Raw genomic sequence first — 17,769 nt, 5'->3', positions numbered from 1 at the left:
TACATTTCTGTGCTTCACTTCCAGATTTTGCACATTTTTTTAAAAGAACCAAATGAGTTTTCATAGGTGCAACATGAAACTAGAGGGTAATGCAGACACAAGGGGTTAGCTTTGAAATTGGAAGTCTCACACTGCATTTAAGAATTTCACCAAGAAATCATAGGTGCCTACCACATGTTCAGGTGAAAATGTGATTGCAAGGGGTGTGATGACATTTCTGCCTTGGCCCCTAAGGACAAGTGAATGCACTTGGTAAAATATTAAGTGCCTTTAGAGACATTTAAGCAGTTGGGCAATAGACCCAGGTATAAAGTATACTCAAGGACTACATTAAAATAATGATGTGCTGGTGATTCAATAAGGGGCTGTGAGGTATGATTGCTCTGACCTACATTTTCAAAGCCTTGGACTTGGATAACTCCAATTTCTTTTATGTCCATTTTTTATATGCAGTAGGTGTTATCTGTTTTTATCTCTAACTCAGAAAAGCAAGGATTTTCTTGCTATAGGATTTTCTTGGATGTCTGTACAGCTCTCTCAGTCTCTTCATTTGCTTGTGGGTAATGTAGACTACTAGTAATATTGTGTTGTGCTGGTCTGTTAGTTATGAAATGTTCATATTCAGATACTTTCTTTATGTCCTTGCTAATGCCCAGTGAATAGATGACTGGTGCCTGCTGACTGTGGGGGGGGCTCAACCTCTGAACAGCTCAAGTCATGGCCCTACTTTCCCGTCAGCCTCCCCCTTTTGAAAAACAGCCCCACACCCCACCCTGGAAAGCAGCAGCCGCTCCCTGAAGCTCCCAGCTGTTCCTCCACTCCTGCCTCTTCCCCTCCCTGCTAGTTCAGCTGCTTTGCAGGGAAAGGGCCCACTGCACCATGTGACAGAGCAATCTGGGGGCCCAGGCAATGGCAGCTCTATGTTTTTTGCCACCCCAAGCACGGCAGGCAAGCGGTTTTCGGCGGCATGCCTGTGGGAGGTCTGCCGGTTCCGTGCCATCAGCATCCCCACCACCAAATTGCCGCCGAAGCCGCGGGACCAGCAGACTGCCCGCAAGCACGCCACTGCCTGCCTGCCTGTCGCCCTCACAGCAACCAGCAGTTCGTCCCCCGCGGCTTGCCGCCCCAGGCTGGCACTTGCTGCACTGGTGCATGGATCCACCCTGGGCTCATGTGACCCCGCATGCCCTCCCATGTATCGCCTCAGCCACCACACTGATTGGTTAGCCTGTTCACAGCATTTAGTTAGTCCTTGATGTCTTCATGGGTGAGGTTTAGGATTTTTCTCATTTCATTGGGAATTACAATGCAATTGCCTAGAATCATGAGTCTGTTTGACTTGCTTATTTGTCCATGTGCTGAAAAATAGTCTCTTCACTTCCTTGGTGTCCTTTGGATACTGTTGGCCCTAGTGTAACTTACACAACTCCTTGAAGTTGTGTATCTGTCAAGGTTACTTTATAAAGTATATGGAGATATACCTATCTCATAGAACTGAAAGGTCATCAAGTCCAGCCCCCTGCCTTCACTAGCAGGACCAAGTACTGATTTTGCCCCAGATCCCTAAGGGGTCCCCTCAAGAATTGAGCTTACAACCCTGGGTTTAGCAGGCCAATGCTCAAACCACTGAGCTATCCTGCTGGTGTATAATAATATAATAATATAGCTGGTGTAGTCAGTTTTCTGACACTGGTCTGTATGCATCCACATACAACTTTACGCCATCTTTGAGCTCATGGGTAGTTTGAATTAGACTGGGCTCCATGACAGAGTGTCTGCTACTGCCAGATTTTTCCCAGGTACATATTTAGCAACTGAGTTAAATCACATTAACTTTATTAATAGACATTGGCATCTCAGCAGTACTTGATCCAAGTGTTCTCTGTTGATGAGAGCAGTTTGTGGTTTGTTTTCAATGTAAAAGAATCCAATATACCACAGATAAGTGTAAAAGTTTTCATATATCCATGTGCTTGCCAGGCACTCCTTTTCAATCTGTGCATATCATTTTTCTGCTTCTGTGAGTGTGCGAGTGCAAAATGCAACTGGCTTCTACTCAGAGCCATGTTGTTGCAATAATACAACACATAGGCCATAGCCACTTGCATCTGCAGTGACCAATGTGGGTTTCTTGGAATCATAGGACATGAGAACGGGAGCTGTTGAGATTATTTATTTTACCTTTTTTAAGGTAATTTCTTGATTTGGCCCCCAAAGCCAAGGTATGTTGGACTTTAACAGTTCATTCACTAGTTTTGTCACTGTAGAAAGGTATCAACCAAGGTAATCTACCATCCCCCAGTATGCATCTCACTTCTGGTACATTCAATTATCAAAATGCTTTTACTTTCTCAAGGGTAAGACTGACTCCAACTCTGGTTATTGTCTGTCCCATAAACTTTTCCTTGTTTAGCTTCAGTTTAGACTGACTGATTAAGCTTCTTTGCTGTGTTGTTGTAGCTATGTTAGTCCCCAGGACAAGGTGAGTAAGGTAATATGTTTTTTTTATTAGACCAACTTATGTTGGTGAGAGAGACAAGCTTTTAAGCTTGTACAGAGCTCTTCTTCAGCTTAGAATATTGTTGAGGGTTTTTTTTCAGCCTTCCATTAAAGACTTATATCAAAATACCATCTTTGAAGACTACAGCCCCATTTGTGTTTGTTAACAGTTCTGCCATCTTTCCTTGGAAAATTTCAGATGCACTATTTATCCCAAAAGGAAATCTTCTAAAGCAAAAATCTCTGAAAGCAATAACAGTAGGTTGTTTAGAACTTTCTTTGTCTAAAGGAATCTGCCAGAATCCACTTGAGTAGCCAGGTTGGAGAATACTGTAGTTCCTTTCATGCTGGGGAGGAAGTCATCCAGTGTTGGGAGGATATATTTTTGTCTCACAAGAAAGAGAGTCATTAAGTCTTTTAAGAGTCACACATTGGTATTTTTCCATTTTTCTTTTTAACTGATACCATTGGGGCACGCCATGCTGTCGGCTCAGATTTTTTTGATTATGCCAATCCATTGTTTCCATTTTATGACATAACAGGAAAAGAATCCTGCAAGGTATATGTACATTATATAGTTCAGCATTGTCTCTAACAGTTATTCATCATACTGGTTCTTCTCTCAGAAGAACCCAATCCTCCACTGAGTTCTTCCACCTTTCTCTCTAGGTCAATCATGGCTGCCACACTGCAGCTGAGAAGGTTGTTGGGCTTTGATCACATATATTCTGAATGCAGAGCTTTTGTCTTTTTAAGTTGTTTCTGTGGTGATCTAGCCCAGGCAGTTCAGAATACCTCCAGGGCAAGTCAGGACTGTAGGCCAGGTGACCTCAGCTCTGGAAGGGGTTGAAGGTGGTTGTAATTCCCCGTCAGAGATGATGGTCACATCTACTCCTGAGTCTGTTTTAAAGTTAATAGTCTTTCAAAGAATATTCAGTTTCACTATCCAGACAGGCTCTGTGTCATTACACATGATAGATCCCAGAAAGAATGTCTCTTGATTGTCTGTCTATAATATTAGTTGATTCCCTGCTTGCCTTGGTACAGCAAGCAGCTGCAAAATATCCATATTTTGTACATTTATATACCTGTTAGCTGGACATACAACTGTTGGGTTATACATTTTTCCATCTTGCATATTTAGTTTGAAAGGCTATTTAGTCTGCCTGGAATTTCCTCAATAGCCTCAGGGCTTTTATGGTAATGACATTTAGAATTCATGCTGTATCTGTTTACCACTTCTAAACTAGCTTCAGGTTTTTCAAGTTTATCATGCCTTTTGTTCTGCTTTTTGTCTAATTCTGATTGCTTTGCTACTTGTATAGCTCTGGGTAGATTTAAGTCTGTCTTTGATTGTAGTTGCTGTGACAGTAACCAGCCTGTCTCTGATATTTTCATGTTTTGCAGTTCCAAAAATCAATTTTCAGCTAATGCTTGCAGAGCTCTTATAAAAGATTCAACTTATTTTTTCTTCATTCCTGAATTCTCTGAAAATATGCTCTCCCATAAACCACATTTCCTGAGTTTTCATCAAATGTAGCCCAAACTCTTTCATAGACATCTTTGTCGACCTTCAGTAAAGTAAAAGATTTACACGTATGCTCTGCCTGCTTACCCATAGCATAAAATAAAGATGATAGCTGAATATCTCCAATTTCCTGATGGAGTCTTGTAGAAATGAAAAATGTTGTTCCAGTCCAACCATTCAGAAGGACCATTAAAGCTGAAGTTCTCTGGGACACTGAAGAGTGGCATGTTGATGAGCTCAATCCAGCACAGCTTATCTTCTATTCTGTCTCTTCTGGCACTAGTTTGCTTCTGATGCCACATCATGTACACCTTGTACATGGTAGGGTGCAGGGCTGCTACTAGCAGATCAGACCTCGGTGCCAGACAGGGACTGTCTACAGAACTTGCTTCCCAAAGAGATGTGTTCGCTTTAAGACACTTTAAAGCACTGCAAGGTTTTGTCCTTAAGCAGCTAAGGTATGTTACACATGGAGCCACCTAGTGGCTGAATAGTATAATACAGATAGCGTTCTTACAGAATAAACTGAAGTCATGTCTCCAAGTAGAGTTCCTCTGGGCCAGGGTTTCTCAAACAGGGGTCGCCGCTTGTGTAGGGAAAGGCCCTGGCGGGCCAGGCCGGTGTGTTTATCTGCCTTGTCCGCAAGTCTGGCCGACTGTGGCTCCCACTGACTGCGGATCACTGCTCCGGGCCAATGGGAGCTGCTGAAGACCCATTGGCCCGGAGCAGCAATCCGCGGCCAGTGGGAGGCGCGATCGGCCAGACCTGCGGATGGGGCAGGTAAACACAACAGCCCGGCCCACCAGGGCCTTTCCCTGCACAAGCGGTGACCCCTGTTTGAGAAACTCTGTGTTCTACCATCACATTGTTCGTTCTGCTTGCATGTTTGACCCCTTCCCCCACCTTGCATCTGTCTCATCTATTGAAATTGTAGTTTCTTCAGTACAGGGACTGTCTGCTACTCTGTGCAATGCTTAGCAGAATAGGGCCCCCACTCTTGGTCGGTCCTTAGGTACTACCATAGTAAGCATGGTTGATAACTAAGGCTATGTTTTAGTCACAGAGGTCATGGAAATCACAGAATCTGTGACTTCCAAAGATCTCCATGACTTCAGCCCTCGTGTCTGGGAGCTGCAGGGTCCCGCAGCCTCCTGCAATGGCAGGGAGCTGTGAGGTACCCCTGCTGCCTAGGCAGCAGGCCCCCAAGCTCCCAGTCACCATAGGCAGAGGGGGTACCCCGCAGCTCTGGCAGAATGGGGGATCCCTGCAGTTCCTGGCCACTGGTGACAGCAGGGGGACCGCCACAGCTCCCCAGCCACCACTGGCAGCAGGGGGACCCCTGCAACTCCCTGTAGCCACCAGCCATGGCATGGGGGATCCCTGCTGCTCCCCAGCTACCCCCAGTGGCATGAAGGGACCCCGGCAGCTCCCCAGCCACTGCAGCACCCCGCAACCACCATCAGTAGCATGCAGGATCCCTGCAGCTCCTCAGGCGCCCCCACAGGCATGGGGGACCCGCGCAGCCATGGGCAGCAGGGGGATTAGCACAGTTCCCCAGCTGTGGCAAGGGCAGGGGGACTCCAGCTGCTGCAAGGGCAGGAGGTCCCAAGCCGCTCCTCACCACTGCAGGGCTACCCTACAGCTCTCAGTTGCAGGTGGGGGGCGGGTCTGGAACTCTCAGCTACCCAGTATCTGTCCAGCCCCTTCCCATTTTATCATGGATATTTTTAGTAAAAGTCAGGGACAGGTCACCGGCTTCTGTGAATTTTTCTTTATTCACCTATCTGTGACTTTTACTAAAAATATCCATGACAAAATCTTAGTTTTATTAATAATGCACAGTTGCTTGTATAAAAACCTACATCTGCAGCCACATCAGGTAGTCCATTTGACATGCACAGTTATGCAAACAGATGTGTTCTTGACACACAAGTTTGTGAATAGCAGATTGGGGTGGAGGGTATAATTGAAGGTCTGAGTTTTGAACTCTTGTTCCTAAGGATCTTTGTATATGGAAATTAACTGTGATCCCTTCAAAAGAGCCTTATATACACATAAGAGAGAGAAAAGAAACAGAAGACAATTCTAGAAAAGTAAAATTCCCTTGCAGTGTTAAGACAAATTTAAAAGGCCATATCTTAAAGAATGAAATTCAATTTGTACTCCATATATAGAGTTGTGATTAACAAAATAGCCACCAGATGCCACTATTGCTTTATACAAATTGCATTTCTCTAGTTTTGGGACAAGTTCCTTGAAAATGTGTATGGTCTGGTTTTTAATATTGACAATCACTTTCTTACAAGGAACTCGTGGAAGTACTGTTAACTTTTACAAAAGCAGGTTATATATAGAAGTATTAATTTAGGTTTCAATTTTTAAATATCCGTTACCATAGCAACTGCCACATGGAACAGACCATAACTAGATGAATGAGGAGCTTGGAAGAAATTATTGATCAGAAAATTCAGTTAGCATGTCAGTACTTACAGGCAACAACTGAACAGCAATTCCTATGAGTTTAGACCCCTTATTAAGAGGTCTAAATTACTTAGTGTGGGAAGCACTTCTCTATGATAATCATTACAGCTTCATCAGTGTTTCTATTATGAACATCTATTGTCAGGGAGTTCACTTGGAAACCACTTTTCTTCCCCCTATTCCATTAGATTCCCACTTGGGAACAGAGTAGATTTTTGGTTCTTTATATTCTACTGGTAGAACATGCCCAAAAGAAATCGTTTAAAAGATATTAGAGCAAACAAAACAAATGTTTCCCAGATTAAGCAAAACTTGCTGGTGAGTGACTGTGTGGGAAGGGGCATGCAGGATCATGTGTCTCCCCAGATTTGCTACTTGGCTTGTACTGAGCATGCTCCCACGGACTGAGCATACTTCAGCAGTGTTACTGAGCTGGCTGCTCTCACTCTGTTCCCCCCCCCCACAGACACACACTGTCGGCAGACATGGGTCATCTCTGCAACAACCGGTCCATAATATGATCTATGACCATTTGTAGGCAACTAAGAATCACATTTTCAATAATGTCTCAGATTGGCGACCACTTTTGCCTACACAAAATTCTCCACACAAAGGGCCAGATTTTACTTTCCCATATACCTGTATAAACCCAAAATAAAACTATATATATCAGTGGAGTTACTCTGGATTTTCACCAGTGAAACTGGCTGTAGAATCTAGCCCAAATGATATTCTGCAGGCATAAAAGAGGCAGCAGCACACCTAATTGCATGTGTGCCTATACAAACACACTAACTGCACATGCAATTTTGTGAAGTCAAAACACAATGGAATCTTTTGAAAATGTAACCCTACATTTTGAAAAGGATCTAATACTCTTCACATGGATACTTAGTGTTACACAGTTGCTTCAGGGGTGTGGTGAAATCATTTTTTTTTTTGTATGTATGAGATCTCAGAGCTCCTCAGTAGTAATCTGGATTATTAAAAACAGAACATAACCCTGTTCTATCTCAGTATTCACAGAGTATTTGTCTATGTTTTTATTTACTTTGCTAAATGATACATGAAATAGACCTTGTGAAAATACTTATTTGTAAACACAAAATAACATTTATATTAAAGATTCAGTTTTAGTAAGTCACTGAACCATATTTTTGTTGCTGTTGGACTGACTCCACTGATCTATTCAGACACACTGAATTGCTCCAAAATACCCAATCTAAACCTCTCTAATACATCACACAAGTCACTTGACCACGACACTCAAGGCTATAAGCTTTTTTAGACTCGCTGACCATAATAAACAAAGAATCCTAGGCTAGGTAAAACTATAATGCACTATTCATGTCAAGGGTGTAACACAATCTTTCCATATCCAGCTTAGAGTCTAAGGGTATGTCACACAGCAAAGAAAAACCCATGGCTGGCCTGCCAGCCGACTCAGGCTCACAGGATCCTAGAGCCTGGGCTCCAGCCTGAGCCTGGAAGTATACATTGCAATGAAACAGCCCCACACTACAAGCCCTGTGAGCCCAAGTCATCTGGCACGGACCAGTTATGGGTTTTTCTTTGCTGTGCAGACATACCCTACGATGTTTCTCTTAAAGCTGCCACAACCTCTATACACTCTCAACATAGTCTTTTGTATCATGTGACACTTCCAGATACACTCTAGAGAAAAGGCCACTGCACTGGGACTCAGGAGACCTTTCTTCAATGTGACCTCGTAAGTCACTTCATCTCTCTGTACCTCTTTTCTCCCTCACATCCTTTGTCTGTCTTGTCTATTTAGATTGTAAGCAATTTGGATCAGTGATTGTCTTATCTGTTTGTACATTGTGCCTAGCACAATGGGGACCCAGTATTGGTTGGGGCTTCTAGGTGCTACAATTATTACTAATTATTAATACACAATCTGTAGTAAATTTCTTGACTTGCTGCAAATAGATTACAATCCAGCCACTGCTCTGTACTATATTGATCTCTTACGTTTAGGTCTTTGATAATACTGCTTCAGATCTTTGCTTGAAGTCCTGGTAAACTTTGTCCATGATTTCTTTTTCATTTCACTCTAATAATGGAAGGAATAACATGTAACCAATTTATAATTTTTTCACAAAAATACCTCATTTTAAGGGGAGAATCCATATAAAGAGAATTAGAGTTTGCACATTGCACTGGAGCCGTTAAATATTTCCATTCTAATTTACTGTAAACAGAGTTTACACCAAATCCACGGCTGCTGAAGACAAAGGGTGCTGGCTTCAGGGGCACTAACATTTAACCATATAAACAGGTTCCATTTTGTATAGGCAATTATAAAAGCATGTAATTTTATATGGATTTGAGCATAATATAAGAACCAACAGAATAGAATAGCAATATCTTTGAGATAAAATAACTTGCTATCATCTAAGTCAGTGGTCCCCAACGTGGTGCTTGCGGGAGCATCTTAATGCGCCTGCGTCCTGGCCCCCGGGAGAGCACCCGCTGAAATGTCGCCGAATTTCAGCAGCATTTCAGCAGGGACACCTCTCAATGACAACGCTGGTTGCCGACACATGACGTCATCGAGAGGCATCGCTCCCGAATTTCAGCGGCGATGCCTCCCGATGACGCTGCTTGCCATCGACAAGTGACGTCATGGAGAAGCGTCGCCCTTGAATTTCGGCGGCAATGCCTCTCGATGACGCCGCTTGCCGTCATCAAGAGGCGTCACCGCCGAAATGCCGCCGAAATTTGGTGGCATTTCGGCAGGTGCTCCACCGCCGCAGTGGTCCTTTGGCTGGCGCCCACCAGCCAAAAAGGTTGGGGACCACTGATCTAAGTAATAGTATTAGTGCACTGCTATTTTAGGATGCATATACAAACCATAAGCCCACAAAATAACCTGTTTGGTTGGATGGATGCTCTGAAAGTACAAGTCCATTACTTGCGTATGGGAACTATTAACAATTCTTAAATATTTCCCCAAAGGAAAGTCAAGCATGCTGCCTGTAAGCTTGTTTGTTCTCTTCAGCTAAAAGCTACCTATGTAACATAAAGCAGCAGACCTATGGAAACTCTGGCACTCTTTATCCAGCCACTGAGTTGTTTTTAGTGCATCACTCCAAGCCAAACACCTTTCATAGTCCTGCTGTTTCCTTGTGCTGTAATTATGAACTATGCCGGTTGACACAGTCTACTGTTCTTAGGTGCCTCTTCTCTTTCTCTTAATAGATACTTTTCTGAACAATCGAGAAATAGATCAGTCACCCAGGACTAAATCCTCAGCGGGTGTAAATTGGCATAGATCTGCTGAGGGAAGAGGTTTTCAAAGGCACAAATGGCAGTTTTGGGATTGCTGAGCTCTTAAGTGTCCTTTGAGCCTTTGTACATCTTCCCTGGGCCTAAATTTTGTCTCTGTTTGAACTAGAGAAGCTCAGAAGAAAATCCACTTCTGATGATTTAAGACATTTTGGGCCTGATCCCATGCAGGTCTTGGGAAACATTCAAGCACTCTATTTGTGCAACTCCAAATGTCTATAAAAGGCAACAGTAGTAAGAGCAAAGAAAAAGATGTGAATGAGAGAGTGGTTCTCAGTTGGGTCAAACACTATGCCTGTTTTGAAAAACATAAAACAAAAAATAAAACACTACTTAATTATTATAAGACTCTGTATTTTCTGTACATGGCACCTTCCATCTGAGGAGCCAAAGCACTTTACTAAAAATTCTCACATCTTCCCTGGGAGCTATGAAAATTTTATTCTCATTTTCCACGTGGGTAAACTGAGTCACAGTTAATCAAGTCCAGAGAAGACTATAAGGAACTTCAGAAAGTCTGAATCAAGCTAGGTGAATGGGCAATGTGATGGTAGATGAAGTTCAGTGTTGATCAATGCAAAGTAATACACAGTGAAAGGGGAGAAAATTGAAATGAAGCCCTATGCTCAATGTGCAGCTGCAGTTAAAAAAGCAAGTAAGGTAGGATGTACAAGGAAAGGGATGGAGAATAATATAGAATATACAGAAAATATTATAATGCCATTATATAACTCAGTGGTACAGCCTCCTATGGACTACTGTGCAATCCTGATCGCTCCAAGTGAAGAAAGATATTACAGAGTTAGAGGGGGTCAAGAATGATTATAGACATGCAAAAATTCTTACATGAAGGCACTGAAAATACTGGGATTGGTTTCTTTAGAAATGAGATGGAAAAAGAGAGGACATGGTAAAAGTATATAAAATAATGAATGATACCATGAAAGCAGAGGGAGAATTTCTGTTCTGTCAGTCTTGTAAGCCAAAAAATAAAACGGCAGTCAATGAGAGAAGGCCCTGACTCCTGAACACAGTAGGGAGGAAGCGTGCTTTGGCCCAGCTGGCAGCTAGGTCCCGCTCCACATGGTGTTGGATGGACCCAACAACCGAGGGCTGGGGGCTCATGAGCAGGGAGAATAAGGTAAAGAGCAGGAGGAGAGGCAGGGGCTTCAAAAGGATGGGCTTGCTTGAGAGGAGAGGGGAGGAGGGAGTCAGACAGGAGCCCTGGGGGGAAGCAGCACCTCCAGTAGAGTGGGAGAGCAGGGACTCCAGTCAACATCCAGGGGCCCCCAAATACCCACTTCCTCCCTACCAAAAAAACTGGGACCCTAGAACTGGCCCTGTTACAAATGTGCTTAGCATTAGCCTTGCTCTGCTTCCATTGAAGTCAATGGTAAAACTCTCTTTGGCTTCTCTGGGAATAGAGTTAACCCAGTGCTGAGCACTTTTGAAAATGACATAGACAATGGGGGCATCCAGGGTTATAATAGTCAATGCTAATAAAAATGTTGGCCTTAAATCAATCTCTGACTATCAGAGATTAGGATGAGACCTTCAGGGTAGGCACATTATCCCACACCTGGATACTGCAGGGTTTCTTCAACTTTCCTCTGAAACAGCTGGTGCCAGCCACTGTTGGATACAGGATATTGGACTAGACTAGACCAGTGTTTCCCAAACTGCAGAGTGTGCCTGGCTAAGAGGGCATGGAGAAGCATTTGGTGAGGGCGCACAGTGGGGTTGGGACCAATCCCGATTGGGGGCGGGAAGGAAGTGCCACACTTCCAGCTGTGCCCCCAGACCAGCTCCGCTCCCGCCTTCACTCCTCCCCCAACCCTGTTCAGCCCCCAATCCTGCTCTGTCTCCAGGCCCTGCTCTGCCTGCCTCTCAATCCCTTTCCGGCCCCAGACCAGCTCTGCCTCTAGCCCCAATTCCTCCCGCATCTCCTGCTTTACCTTCAGCCTCAAGCTCCACTGCTGAGGAAGTCTTGGCAGTAATGGAGGTGTGTCACGGACAGATTCCATTAATGGTAAGGAGGGTACGACTGGAAAAGTTTGAGCCTCACGGGATTAGACTGACCTTGGGTCTGATCCCACATGGCAATTCCTATGTTCCTATACCAGATACACAGCTGCTATGGAAACAAGCAGCAATCCAACCCCCGTAAAACCGATTAGTTAGTTACAACATGACTCCAGTCTCAGTAACATTCACTTCTGAAAAACAGAATTTAAAAATCATTTCACTGTGTTCTTCTTCCATGTTCAGTGCAGTCATTCATTCCAGCTCTTTATCTCTAAAGTGCCTTTAATGGATCTTTCAGACACTAAAAATAACAATATTAGCTCATTGGCATATTTCTGGTCAATGAGTTGAATAATGCAGACCTTATGAAAATGTTTATTTGCATACCTTTCAGATCAGCCGCATACCACAATCCAATGAACATAAATGTGTTGACCTAATTTCATTATTTTCAGTAGAGTGGAGTTGGAAATGATCAGGTCTTATAATGAATACCATCCAGGGGAGAAAAATGGCTATAAATTTATTGTCTTAATTGAAAACACCTAAAATGATGAGATGCTTGTCCTCATAGATAATGTATGTTCTGTGTTAATGCAGAATAAAGATAGCCTGATATGTTTTCAAAGAGGCAGTATGCAATGAGTGTTAATCATTCCTTTAAGCATATTACAACATTCTTCCCAGGAAAAGGGGTAGGGTACGATAGCTTTATGGTCACATCAGAATAGCCTAAATGTTTCTTGCAAAGCTAATATAGAATGGAAGGGTAAATGAGAAAGTAAGATATAACTGCTACAAGAATAGGCCCATAATAATATGCTGTCATTGAAATAGTATTTAAAGAACTACAACAATTTGCAGTTAAATAATCCATTTATCAGCATTGCGGAACAAAGATTATTCATGCACGACAGCAAATTCCCTCCCATCTAACAGCATCTTTCCTTGGCCAAAGAGGGCCAGATGGACTTATTCCAGAGCCCATCAATTCTGTTCCTAGCTCAGGATCAGGGGTTAATGTGAAGTTCTCCTTTCCCACCCCAATCACTCCCACAGATTCATAGATTTTTAAGGGCAGCATGGATAATTGTGATCATGTAGTCTGACCTTCTGTGTAACACAGGCCACATGACTTTCCTGAATTAATTCCTGCTTGAACTAGACCATAGCTCTTAGAAAAACAAAACCTATTCTCCTTTTTCACTAGTCTCCACATAAGCAACCCAGAAACTAAAGACATGCCTCTCTTTCTCTGGTATTCTTAACAAACATGGACAAAAATTTGCCTCAGTTATACCTGAGTCTGAGAAAATCCATTCACTGCAGTGGTGTTACTCCACATTTATACTGTTGTAAGGAAAGGCAGAATTTGGCCCTAAATATACAGGGAGTTACTAGCACTGATTCCTCGAGGACTGAGTTAAGCATATTTGGTTTGGCACCAGATTGTCCCTGAATTCTGACGTAGGCACCCTGGGACAGGGTGAATCTGCACTGTCCTCTTACCTGGGGCTGATATACTGAATAATCTACTATTTAGGGTAAAATCCTGGCCCCACTGAAGTCAAGGGAAAAACTCCCATTGACTGCACTGGGGCCAGGATTTCACCTTTGATGTGCCTTTTTGAGAGACATTCTGTATTAAGTCTACAACATCCAAATGCAAAAGCCAAGGGCAGGGAGTCGACAAGATGGAGAAGGGAATGGGTGGAGCCTTGGACACATTCCCCCAGTGCAGCAAGAGTCATAATTTGCCGCTGGTTTAGGCTACAGGGAATCAGGGAGGTAATTTATGCCTCAGAAGGGTGTCTTAGAAGCACAGTGCCTTCCAGGTCTGTTTTTGGGGTGATGCAGATTACACATCATCCTTTGCTCAAGACTGTGCTGAAAGGCATAATCTATCCCCAAATATTTTATTTTCTGCCAGTTAGTTGGATTATTTCTACAGCTGTGCAAGAAATAAATTAAAATTGTGAGAGTATGATATGGTTCACATCTGCAAATTCAAAACAATTTAAATCAAACTCTACAATATAGCTCTAGCTATATCTATATATACTGCAAGCTTATTTTTATCTTGATGGGGATTTAATGAAGGAATTAGAAATGTCTCCAAACAAGAAGTGACAGTGGAAATGTTGACAGACCTTTCACTGCTGTAGCCCATTGCAATAAACTAAAATGATACATATCGCTTGGAAGATCATGAGAAACCAACACAGGTTAGCAGGCTACATCTCTAAAAGGATAGGAGGATCCTACATATTGGAAAACAAAACAACAAAAAATAAACCAACAAAAAGGCAAACTGGTATACTTCCAAAAACTAATGTGGATATTTAGAATTAGGTTTACAAAAGTGTGTGTGAGGGATGAGAAAGTTAGTTATTTTCAGACAGTGGATTAAGAGGCTGAATCTGAAGGCAAAAAATTTAATGCCTAGGTCACAGTTCAGGGCATCTGTACCTGTATTTCCCCTCCATGGTCCAGCAAGGGCACCTGGTCTTGGCTCCTAGCTCTCCAACATCACCTCTCTTGAGCAAAGACTTGCACCTCTCTTATTCCTGACCAAGGTTTTTCCAGACTTCACAGTCCCCTGCCCACACTATGAGCACCCCAGCAAGTCAGTCTGCTTAAGCAGGCCTGCTTTGCTTTCTCTTCAAAGGTTATAAACAGTGTAATTGTCCACAGCTATAAGTTACCGCACAGCTTGGGATGGTGCTACTTCCTTGGAGGTGTTACAACCTGAGTGGATTTGCCTCATTCCCCCCCGACCCATGGTCTTAGTTCCTGAAGGCCTGTGGTCACCTTCCCCCATGAACTGCATACAGTCCCTGGCCCACAATGATACTTAAACTTAACACAGTAAGTTCTCCCAGAGATATTGTGGAAATTGCCAGATCTGTCACAGCATATTCTTAATTAATTTTGAGCTCTCTTCAGCAGGAATGATTAGAAACATATCAGGCCAAGAGAACTGAACTGGAATAAAGAATATAATTTTAGATGAATGTGAAGGATACGCAAGTCTCATGTAACTATGTGCACTAAATCCATATGTAAGAGAAGAAAAGATCAGCATGAATAGGGAATAATGAATCTGTGTTAGAGTACAGCATGTCTTCTGTGCCAAATGATCCATGTTGTATCTAAAAGAGAAAAACAGAAGAAAGAAAAACTGCTGAATGGGAGATGGAAAATTAATTTGAAGAACCAGTACTTTCTCTGCTTAAAATAAAATTCAAACTGTTTTTCTCAGTACAGGTCAATAATGTTCCCAGGCTAAGAAGCAAAGCTTTCCAGGAACAAACTGTGAAATGAATTCGAAAATACAATTTTCAACACAATTAATATTTCTGAGGTTATTATGCAAAAAATCCCTGTCACCTAAACCAACAAGTGCTGTTACTCCAGCATATAAGGGTGATGGTAGCTCAACAGAATACCAATTCTAGTGTTGCAACTCAATATCTCTCTAATTCTTTCTCATGACTAGTAAGAAGAGAGAGAAAGAAAGAGAATTGTCCACAAGTGGAGAATTAATAGCACATATACACTATCTTTTTTTTAACATCCTCAGGTCACTGTCCTATGGAAGGTCCTATGGAAACAGTGATCCTAAGCATGAATTCATTGGGTCACATCCTCAGCTTCAGCCATGCTATGTTTGGTACCTGAACTGATCCATTGGCCCTGGTGTAATTTAAAGCAACCTCAGATCTGTTCTAAATTCTGCCAGTTTCACCATGTTCCTGTTGTACCCTCCAGAGATTGCAGGAATGCGGCAGAACTCTTCATGCCCAACTTCTGATCTTGACATGCTCCCTATGTTGCAGAGGACTGGAAAGGTATGACATACAAAGGGAAGCTGCCACCAATAGTAGATTCAAGAGATTTTAAAAGTAGTTGTCATTTATTTTCAAGTATGTCTTACCATTTTGTCATGGTATTTTTACGTTAGAAGTTCTTCATTGAACAAAATAGATGGAAATTTCTGGAAAATAAAATGACCACCTCTTTTTCTGCTAACAACAGAGCAATAACTTACAGCTAGAGAATACAACTGAAAAATATTTGCTTAGTGTCATTTGAAGAAATAAACCAATAAGACAAAACTAAGGTGAAGAATCATCTCAGGAATCACACAACTGGTGCAAATTATGGTACATAGGTAAAATACCTTTACATTAAGACTTGGACATTAAACTGGCAATGGACTGGTCATGAGTAAAGAGCAAATCTACCTGGTAAGTTATTAGTCTACCTAGTAGGACTGCCTCCATGAATTAGGTGAGCTAGATTTACCCCTTGATCTATTTAATGTAAGTCTAAAACACAATATCTTTCAATGGATACAAGGATTTATAAATACATACAGACACAGCGTTAGTTCCTGAGGTGTGGTTGATCATCCTGGAGTGCAGGTCAGGGAAGGTTGCTCCTTTTATTCTGTTGCTGCCTCTGTTCAACTCTGGTTCTACTTTGCCAAGTTAGAGGAGCCCAAGCAAATAGCTACAAAGAGCTAAAACCATAGCTAAAAACTAGTGCACCAGAGGGGCATTTCAGCCATATTCCTTTTCCTCAACCCACTCCCACTTTTCCCTGCTACACCAGCAGCAAGAATGAGGAGGAGCATGAAAGCCCCTATGGCAGGTCTGTGTCACTGGAGATCAGATTTACTTCAGTGCAATCCTCCTTTGGCCAGATAAGACAGTTTTAGGGCCAGTTTGCCCCAGCAATATAGTGCAAAACATCTGCACAGCACTGAAGAATCTGATTCAAAATATTCAGCTCTCTCAGATCACTCAATGGGACTTATCAGCTACCATGTTCAGTAAAGATCCCTAATATTACCAGTAAGAATCCTTTTGTCACACATGGTGATATTTTGCCATATTTTGTGCTGGTCTGCTTTCACTCTATATGCAAGTAAGTACTACACTACTTTAAAAAATGGAGATACTAACATATTTTGGACCAATGATTACTTTGAATGCTGCTGACCCAGGATTTTAGGCTGTTCAGAAATGGAAGCCTGGGATGCCAAGCCATGGCATTGCCTGATAAATAAAAATGACCGTCTATTAAGACAAATACCTTCAACTGGTGGACATGAAGTGTTTTTTATTATATAAGAATTTTTTATGGTAGATGAGTAAAATATCAATCTTGTGTTATTGCTTGCAATAGTTAGTGTTTGTCAAGATTTAAAACGTTTGCTTTCTGACATGTTAAAATTATTCCAACACTTTGGAGAATGTGCTGTTCCTTACCCTTCACCAACACAACAGCTGCTAGAAATTTTAAAAAATGGATTTTTCATCTTATTATCATATGAAATGTCTCCAGGAATCTTTAAAAAATGAGATGATTCATATTCTTAATGGGCGAAGTTCTTTTAATAATTAATACATTTGTTTCAAGTTTGTAGTTTTTTAACAGAACAATTCTCATGAACATATCAAAGAAAACACTCAGAAGCTTCAGCCTTCACTTTTAATTCTTTACTACTGATTTCCAGGGTGCTGTATTTATTATTAACGTTTTCAGTGTAATAATACCATACAAACTTAACTAATAAGATACAATTAGTTGATACTTCCTGTCCCTAAAAAGGTTTAGGAGTGTTTATTGACTACATTTTGTAATACTTCAGTGTAGTGAGTGAGTTACATTGATGGGAGCTACATTTTATTGTAGAGGCTTACAGAGTTAAGTCGATGTAAGCTACCTTACATCAGCCTAACTCTGTAGTGTAGACCAGGCACAAGAGTGGCATGAAGGGACAAACAGGAGTCCAGCAGGGAAGGCAGAAAAGAGAGACAGTGTCCACAAGGTTGGCTGGAGCAAGTCTAACCAGAGTCCCTCAAAAAAGCCAACCAAACAAAAAAAATAAATCAAACAAAAACACTGTGACACTGGTA

General features: G+C 42.1%; 1 protein-coding gene across 1 annotated transcript in view; it reads right to left on the bottom strand.

The window, feature by feature from the left end:
* Positions 1–11,822, bottom strand: part of NXPH1 (neurexophilin 1) — a 232,580-nt gene extending 220,758 nt beyond the window's left edge. Inside the window, exon 1 of the mRNA XM_050938725.1 lies at positions 11,773–11,822. The gene's annotated coding sequence lies outside the window, so the exon portion shown is untranslated. The remainder of the gene's footprint in view (positions 1–11,772) is intronic.
* Positions 11,823–17,769: the final 5,947 nt, after the last annotated feature.

Source organism: Gopherus flavomarginatus, chromosome 2, assembly GCF_025201925.1.
Source record: "Gopherus flavomarginatus isolate rGopFla2 chromosome 2, rGopFla2.mat.asm, whole genome shotgun sequence".
In the NCBI taxonomy this organism is placed as follows: domain Eukaryota; kingdom Metazoa; phylum Chordata; order Testudines; family Testudinidae; genus Gopherus; species Gopherus flavomarginatus.
This window is presented reverse-complemented; position numbering and strand designations above follow the sequence as displayed.